Genomic DNA, 8,437 nt, shown 5'->3' with positions numbered 1-8,437 from the left:
GCTATCCCTTAGGGCCCTTGTCATCTGCATCTAAGCAATAAAAGGAAAAATAACTCCTTTGTGGTTGGAAGCATACCTTCTTCCTAGAAGCACGGACATGAAACTGGCACCATCTCTTCTACGCACATTCCATTGGCTGGAACTCAGTCACATGACCACATCTAACTTTAGAAACCAGGAAATGGCTGGCTGTGTGCCCAAGAAGAGGAAATACATATTTGTGACTAGCCTTTCACTTGACAGTCACGAAAATGAATATTTAAATATTAAAAATTGTCTAGACAACCATTTAAACTTTTGATGCTTAAAGTTAATATTATTGCACAATTAAATATTACAAGATAGAGTAAGCCTTTATGCATGTCAATTTAAAATGTTCATCTTTAGTATAGACACCAATAATAATGTGTCTTTAAATTTCAAGGAAGCAATGGGGCAAAATATTCTATCACGTGTTACCTTACCATTTAAATTTCTCAAAGGAAAGGTAAGTTATGAAGAAATATCTACAATTACTATAACAAATAGAGTAAAACATAAAGAACAATACTTTTATTTCTATCTAGATAGAATAGGTTATTCTCTTAGTGCTTCAGAAAACTTGAATAAGATTTTCCCTGATTATTAATGAAATATCTTCAATCATTTAATTGGGAATAAACACATTTCTGTGAGAAAAAGAAAATATTGATATTGTCAAGTGCTCTAGAGTTAAAGATTAGTAACTAATTAATTATTTTTTACACTTGTCCTGCTTCTTATTTAAATAGGAATCATCTGTAAGCCAACACAAATCATTTAAGTTATGGGTTTCCTTTTCAGTCATTTAATCAGTTTCTACACTGCTTTTCTAGGTTAAGCATTTTGCTATTTGAGGATGATAGATGTCTTATTAACAAGATAACCAAAGACTTACAGTCTAACATTGTTAATATACTTTTACTGTGTGCTCATTCAATCCACAAAACAACCCTACAGAATAGGCATTATTACCACCATTTTACAGTAAGAATATTTAGACTCAGAGAGAGGGTTGTCTTAAGCAACTTGTCCAAGGTCTTACGGTTTGTAATGGTAGAGTTGGGACTCAAACCCAGGTCCCTGGTCAATCCCTACAGTGCATGTGACTACAATTGCATTCCATTTGAAATGGACTATTCCTGAAAATTCAGTGCACAGTAAGACTGTTTTCCATGGTTTAGTTTACCTTGTCTAATTTTAAATGTATATTTCTTATCGCAATGTTTAAAAATTATGTTCATTATATATGTAGTCTGATTTCTAATAATACTATGTTTTCCTAGCAGGGAAGCATTGATTTTTCTTTAAAGTGGTTGCTGACCTTTTTAATAATGAGTAAACAGTGCCATCTTCTGTCTATGTTCTCAACAGCAATTGAAATAAAATCTTGAAAGACTAGGTTAATCTAGCTCAATGACAGGAAGCAAGGAATCTGGAGACTTTACAATCTCGGCAATATGTATTACATCTTTGAACACTTGCAAAAAGGCTAATTGTTTGAAAGTCTTCTCAGGGCAGATTCATGTTAAAAACAGTTCTGTGTGATTAATTTTCTGAAGCTTATGAATATCCATTCAAACAATGGAAAGAAGAGGAAGAAGGCAGGAGGGAGACAAGTGACAGTGATAAAAACAGGGGGCAAGTGATTGTAATGATTTGGGGTTAACTTAGTCAAGGGAATAAAATAAGCAATTATCTTATTTCTTCTACCATTTGTTTACACATTTCCCTCAATATCCACCTTTAGAGAAACATGCCTTGACCTTGGCAAGTGCCTTTTGTCTAAAAAGCAAAGGAAAAATAGAAATGAAATGATATGCAAAGCCCTTAAGATGAAATATCAGAAAAAAAGTATTCTTCTCTCTGCATGTGAAGCACAGTAATCAAAACTGGAACAGATGGAACAACTTTCATAAATGTGAAAATCTTATAGGGTTGAACATTCAGCCAAGAAAATATGTTTTGTTTGCAAATCTATGCTATTTTGGAAAATGTTTTTAGTCTCACCATACTTACTAGCCACAAAAGAAAAAAAAAAAAAAGAAAAAAAAAAGAAAAAAAAAAGAAAAAAAAAAGAAAAAAAAAAGAAAAAAAAAAGAAAAAAAAAAGAAAAAAAAAAGAAAAAAAAAAGAAAAAAAAAAGAAAAAAAAAAGAAAAAAAAAAGAAAAAAAAAAGAAAAAAAAAACAAAGAAAGAAACAAGAAAAAACTCAGTTATGTTTTTATTAAGGCTTATATTAGTTCATTTAAGTAGTTATTCTCACAAGGCTTTACTTTCATGAATCTAGACTAGGTTTAAGCTTTATAAGTAGTAGTGACTTTCAGAAATATTTATGAAGTTAATCATATGAACTGCACACAATACAATTGTCTTTTAAGGAATAAGAAGAGGTGGTGAGAACCCCAAGGGGAAGTAACTAATGTTGCTGAAGTTCTCTTACTCAGGGAGCTCCAGACAGTGGCAAATCAAGGGCATGAATGAAATGTATCTTGAATCCATGTCTGAAAAGTGTGGCTTTGTGAGGATGCTGCCCCCTACAATCATTTTGCATATTCAGAAGCAAAGCAGGGACAGCCACCATGTGTGGGTAAAATATGATGTGTAACTGGAAATTTTTTCACTTTGCACCAGGGAAAACAGTTGCTTGATTTTTGGCAAATAATTCCAATCTATTTCTTTGTGTTCATCTGCTTTTTTCAGCCTTTTTACTAAAATAATGTAAAGTGAGTTTTCTTATTGTATATTGGGCTAATTTTCATTCTATCGAGTTATTCCAAAGATTCTCCAAATCCCCACACATTTTATTTTAGTTTAAATTTTATGTGATGTAGAGTGTTCAATGCTGGATAGAGGTGGTTGGACTTGGGCTTATACGGAATTAATAAGACAATATATGTCTCCAAGAAGGCTGGGTATCTAAGGGTAGAAAGGTTATCAGATTTCAAAAGAATTTTCCATCCATATCTGAGTACTTCGTCTGAAGGTCCTTAACCTGCTACTAGTGTCTTGTAATATCTCATTCTATTCCATGTTAGCCAGAGGTATCATATTTTGATTTTATAATATTATACACACTTTAGAAAGCCTAGAATCCCATATTAATTTGTCAGTTAACACAAGAAACTTACCTGCCTGGATCGGCATATCTATTTCTAGAGATTCATTGATGTATTTCATTATTTCTGTTTGCAGGACAGTCATTATGCAATACCATAGATATGACATGTTGACATATGAAGTGATTACACTGACCTGAATATCCATTCCCCATGTTAAAAAACTATAATTCTCTCTACAATTATTTTTCTTTCAAATGAAGTCATTCCCTCAGTATACCTAATGCAAATCATTATGGGAATATCAACTCCGTTGCCTCTCTGGTTGTGTATAGGTAAGCACTAGTCTGCTGGGCAAGAGTGAAGACAAGGGGATCAAGGTGAGCTATGAGGGCTGCACTGCCACCACCGCTCCAAACTCCCTAGCCCAGATGCCCAGGAGAAGGAAATTCTACCATTTAGTAATTGATCATTACTCCCAGGCCATGGTGCTGGGGGTACATGCAACAACATGATTGATAAACTACACCAACTTGAGTGTGAGCCACGGAGAGAAACATTCGGCTCTCAAACACACAGCAACCTTTCTATACATAAGTCAAGTTTCCTCTCTCATGAGCTCATCTTGTTCATGGCACTGGCCTGTCGAGACACTCCTCAGGACTTTCTCCAAATGGCAGCTCATTAAATCACTTTGGCATGCCCTCTGCCTACTGTTTATTCTATTTAGATTTATTTTTCTTGTTTACCATAATCACCTTAAGGTGAGGGCCCCACCTCCAGAGAAACTGGGAGTACTACTGGCACAGCTCCAGTCTTTGGTGACTCTATATCTTTGTTGTGTTAATTTCCCTTGTGTTCTTAACTTTTCTCCCTCTGGTGGTCAAAAGAATGTGAATGAAAATTTTCCATAATTCTGCTTGTATTTTCCTCTCTCTCTCTATCTCAACCTCTCCCTTTCTCTTTTTCTTTTCTCTCTCCCCCTTGGTACATCTCTTTCTCTTCATTATATCAATAGCTGACATAATTTCTCCTAAGTTTTCTAATTAACTAAACTCATTTCATTTCTAATTAACCTTGATGACTTTCCCTCTTCCTACAAAATATATTCACCCTCAGACACATACAGCCCATTTAAATGTTGACTCTATCACTTGTAGTGTTATGGATTTTTTTAAACTTCTAAAGTATTCTTCCTCACTGAAGTCTGCGAAAAGTTCAAGGTAATAAGAACAAAAGAAGTATCGCTAATACCTAATGAGAAACAGCTGAATAGACAAATGTGTCAAAAGAGAGATAAGAGATATGGTGGATCATAAGTATACATAGTTTTGAACCTTTCTTATGTATGTTCACATTTTCCTTATTTATCTCACTTTGACTAGATATTTAAGGACAAATTTCCCTCACCTTCAAGCTGCCTTGCAGTCTTTCTCAGGCCAATAACCAGTGACTCATCTCAATCCATTTATTTACAGTTTTCTAAATGAGATGATGATTGCTTGCATATGCTAAAAACTCTATTAGGTGATGATATATACATGTAATCCTATCAACAGCCTGTGAAATATTAAAATGTTTCTTTATTAATAAATAAAGAGATACTCCAGTCCATTATAGTCCAGAGGTGAAGCTACTTTCCCACTTTCTTGCAAAGTAAATGTGGCATATTTGAGATTCAAGACCATGTATATCAGCCTGACTTTCATATTCTTTGTGTACCTTAAAATGATTTGAGGGAAAAGTATTAATTTTCCTTTTCAATAAACATTTTATTTATTCTTTTTCTTCAATAAACATAACTAATCTAAGAACACTTGCAATCATTCTACAGAAATCAATAGCTTACAGTTTCCATTAGTCCCCACACTGACCAGGGTTTTAAAGTAATGAATTCAGAATTTATTTCAATTACATAGTCTTGATACAAATGCTGGTAGAAGCAACCTAGTGGCTCACAGAAAACATAATAATAACCAGGTTTAACATTCACCTGTCTTTTTTCTGATTTACCATAGAATACTTATATCCAATTAACTTGATGTATATAAAATTGAATTATTATGTCATGTATTTTTACAGCTAGGTTTGTATTTGTGTATGTATTAATTTATGAAGGCTGCCAGTCTGGGTGGCTTAAACAACACAAATTTATTTTCTCACAATTCTGGAGGTTAAAAGTCCAAAACCAAGTTGCCAGAAATGCTGGTTTCTCCTGAGGAATCTTCTTGGCTTTCAGATAACCACCCTCTTGCTGGATCTCTCTACACACATGTCTCTGGTGTCTCCTTGTGTGTCCAAATCTCTTTTTGTAGTCATCAGTCAGATTGGATTAAGGTCCTCTCATATGATCTCATTTAACCTTAATTACCTCTTTTGAGGTTCTTTTTCAAATACAGCCACATCCTGAGGTAGTGGGATATGAATTGTGTGGAGACACAATTCAGCCTCTACCTATTGGTATAATTGGAACATTATAGCATGGAGTATTAAATTTCTATTTATGCAAAAAAAAAAAAAAAAACACAAAGATGTCTCTGGAGTCCTTGAAAGAGTTCAAAGGAGATAAAACTTGATTTGTATCTTAAACAGTCGGTCAGGTTTGGAGTTGACAATAGAAGATGAGTTATTTTCTCAGGTCAGGGAATATTTCAAGTACAAAAGTAACACAAATGGAATATGAGAGACACTGTTCCTATGACAATGAACAAAAGTATTCAGAAGCCAGGAAGGCTGGAATTAGGATAACAGGGAAAAGACCTTGGCAATTACATGTGCATCAAGTGATAAACTTAATACTTTGGAGTTTTGGTCAAGGAGAAATGATCACTGGATTTAGCAAAATGCTTCAGGAGAGTTTGGTAAACTAGAGAAATATAGCCCAAATGATAAAGGGAATACTTGTAAGAACTAAGAATAATCACTTCAAAATAAAATAGGTTGAAACTAAGTGAAGAAAGTTGAACAATAGCAGCAGCAGCAACCATCAAAACCTATTGAGAAGGTGTCACCATCAGCTCCTTAGAATACTTAAGAATGTGATGTTCAGCAAGGGGTAGGGAGAGGTGGTGGAGAAAGCCTTCTAGTAAAGAGTGTCAGACCTCATACCTGTCAGAAAGGCTGTTATCAAAAAGACAAGAAATAACAAATGTTGGCAAGGATGTGGAGAAAAAGGGACCCTCGTGAACTGGTGGGAATGCAAATTGCTGCAGCCACTATGGAAAACAAAATGAAGATTCCTCAAAAACTTATAAATATAATTAGCATATGATCCAACAATTCCACTTCTGGGTATTTACCCAAAGGAAAAAAAACACTGATTCAAAAGGATATATGCATCCTCATGTTCACTGCAGCATTATTTACAAGAGCCAGGATATAGTAACAGTCTAATAGTATATGTACACAATGGGATTCTACTCAGTCGTAAAAAAGAATGAAACCTTGCCATGGATGGACCTTGAGGATATTATTCTAAGTGAAATAAGTTAGACAGAGAAAGACAAATACCATATGATTTCACTTATATGTGGAATCTAAAAAACAAAATAACAAGACAAAACAAAATTCATACATCCAAAGAACAGACTGGTGGTTGCCAGAGGGGAGGGGAATAGGGGAGTGGGCAAAAATGAGTAAAGGGGGTCAGGAAATACAAATTTCCAGTTGTAAAATAAATAACATGATGGGGATGTAATGCACAGCATGGTGACTATAGTCAATGACATTGTAGTACATATTTGAAAGTTGCTAACAGAGCAAATCTTAAAAGTTCTCACACAAGAAAAAATATTTGTAACTTTCGGGCTTCCCTGGTGGCGCAGTGGTTGAGAATCTGCCTGCCAATGCAGACGGCACAGGTTCGAGCCCTGGTCTGGGAAGATCCCACATGCCATGGAGCAACTGGGCCCGTGAGCCACAATTACTGAGCCTGCGCGTCTGGAGCCTGTGCTCCGCAACAACAGAGGCCGCGATAGTGAGAGGCCTGCGCACCGCGATGAAGAGTGACCCCCACTTGCCACAACTAGAGAAAGCCCATGCACAGAAATGAAGACCCAACACAGCCATAAATAAATAAATAAATAAATAAATAAATAAATATTTGTAACTTTTTATGGTTACAAATGGTAACTAGACTTATTGTGGTGATCACAGTGCATGCAAATATTGATTATGTTGTACACCTTAAACTAATATAATGTTATATGTCAATTATACCTCTTTTTTTTTTTTTTAAGATACAATTTAAAAAAAAGTTTCAGCTGTTTGTACTATAAAGCCTTCAGGTGGAGGTGGGCAGGACCCCAGAAACACCTCTATGGTCCAGAATTAAATCATTGACCCTCCACTGCCCTGTGCCTTGCATTTCTCTCCAACTTCAGTAGTCTCCTTTCTTTTGAACTTATTTCTGCATTTAGGGAAAGGAAGCTCATTCATTTGAGGTCTATCGCTAAGATTTAATTGCTCTAATTTAGAGATCCCTAGCCAGTGAGAGATACACGCTTGGAGGTGGGAATGGGGCGAGCCTCCAATTATATAAGAGAATCCTCACATCTACTTCACACCAATCATCATTTGTAGAATAAATCATTTATCTCAAGATTAAAAAAAAAAGAACTTGAGTGTCAAAAGCAGAGTCATGGCTCTTCAAGGCTATGATGTTTCTTTAAATAAAATTTTCAAAAATTCGTGAAAGATTCACAAGTTGTCTTTAACAGAATCTTAAAATTAATATTTAATGTATACAATTTAAGTAGACTACAAGGGAGAACTGTTATTATATTTGGAACATTGTTAAGAATTCTTTAAAGAGCAAAATCTTAGGGAGTGTTTGGCTTTAAAATGTGAGATTAAAAGGTACTGTGGGGCTTCCTTCGTGGCGCAGTGGTTGAGAGTCCGCCTGCCGATGCAGGGGACACGGGGTCGTGCCCCGGTCCGGGAAGATCCCACATGCCGCGGAGCAGCTGGGCCTGTGAGCCACGGCCGCTGAGCCTGCACGTCCGGAGTCTGTGCTCTGCAACGGGAGAGGCCACAACAGTGAGAGGCCCGAGTACCGCAAAAAAAAAAAAAAGGTAATGTGGTATCTTTAAAAATCTAATTGTTCACTCATAAAGATGTTACTAGAAAAGACTTAGTGCCATGGTGCAAGCATATTACTGACAGGGAGGTAATTTTCCTATTTGGGGGAAAGAATTAATGTTATGTATACTACTTCATATTTGGGGGTTTCTTTAAATTTTTTTAAAAAATTGGCAAATATATAAGAGATTTCCCCCACCAAATGAGAAAGGAAATCACATTTTTTTTTTTTTTCTAATTTTTACTGGAACAACTCCCATTTAGGCGACAGGGATATAGCTG

Source organism: Lipotes vexillifer, unplaced genomic scaffold (assembly GCF_000442215.2).
Source record: "Lipotes vexillifer unplaced genomic scaffold, Lipotes_vexillifer_v1.1 scaffold1144, whole genome shotgun sequence".
NCBI lineage: Eukaryota > Metazoa > Chordata > Mammalia > Artiodactyla > Lipotidae > Lipotes > Lipotes vexillifer.
The sequence above is the reverse complement of the archived record's forward strand: the minus strand, read 5'-3'. Positions refer to the sequence as shown.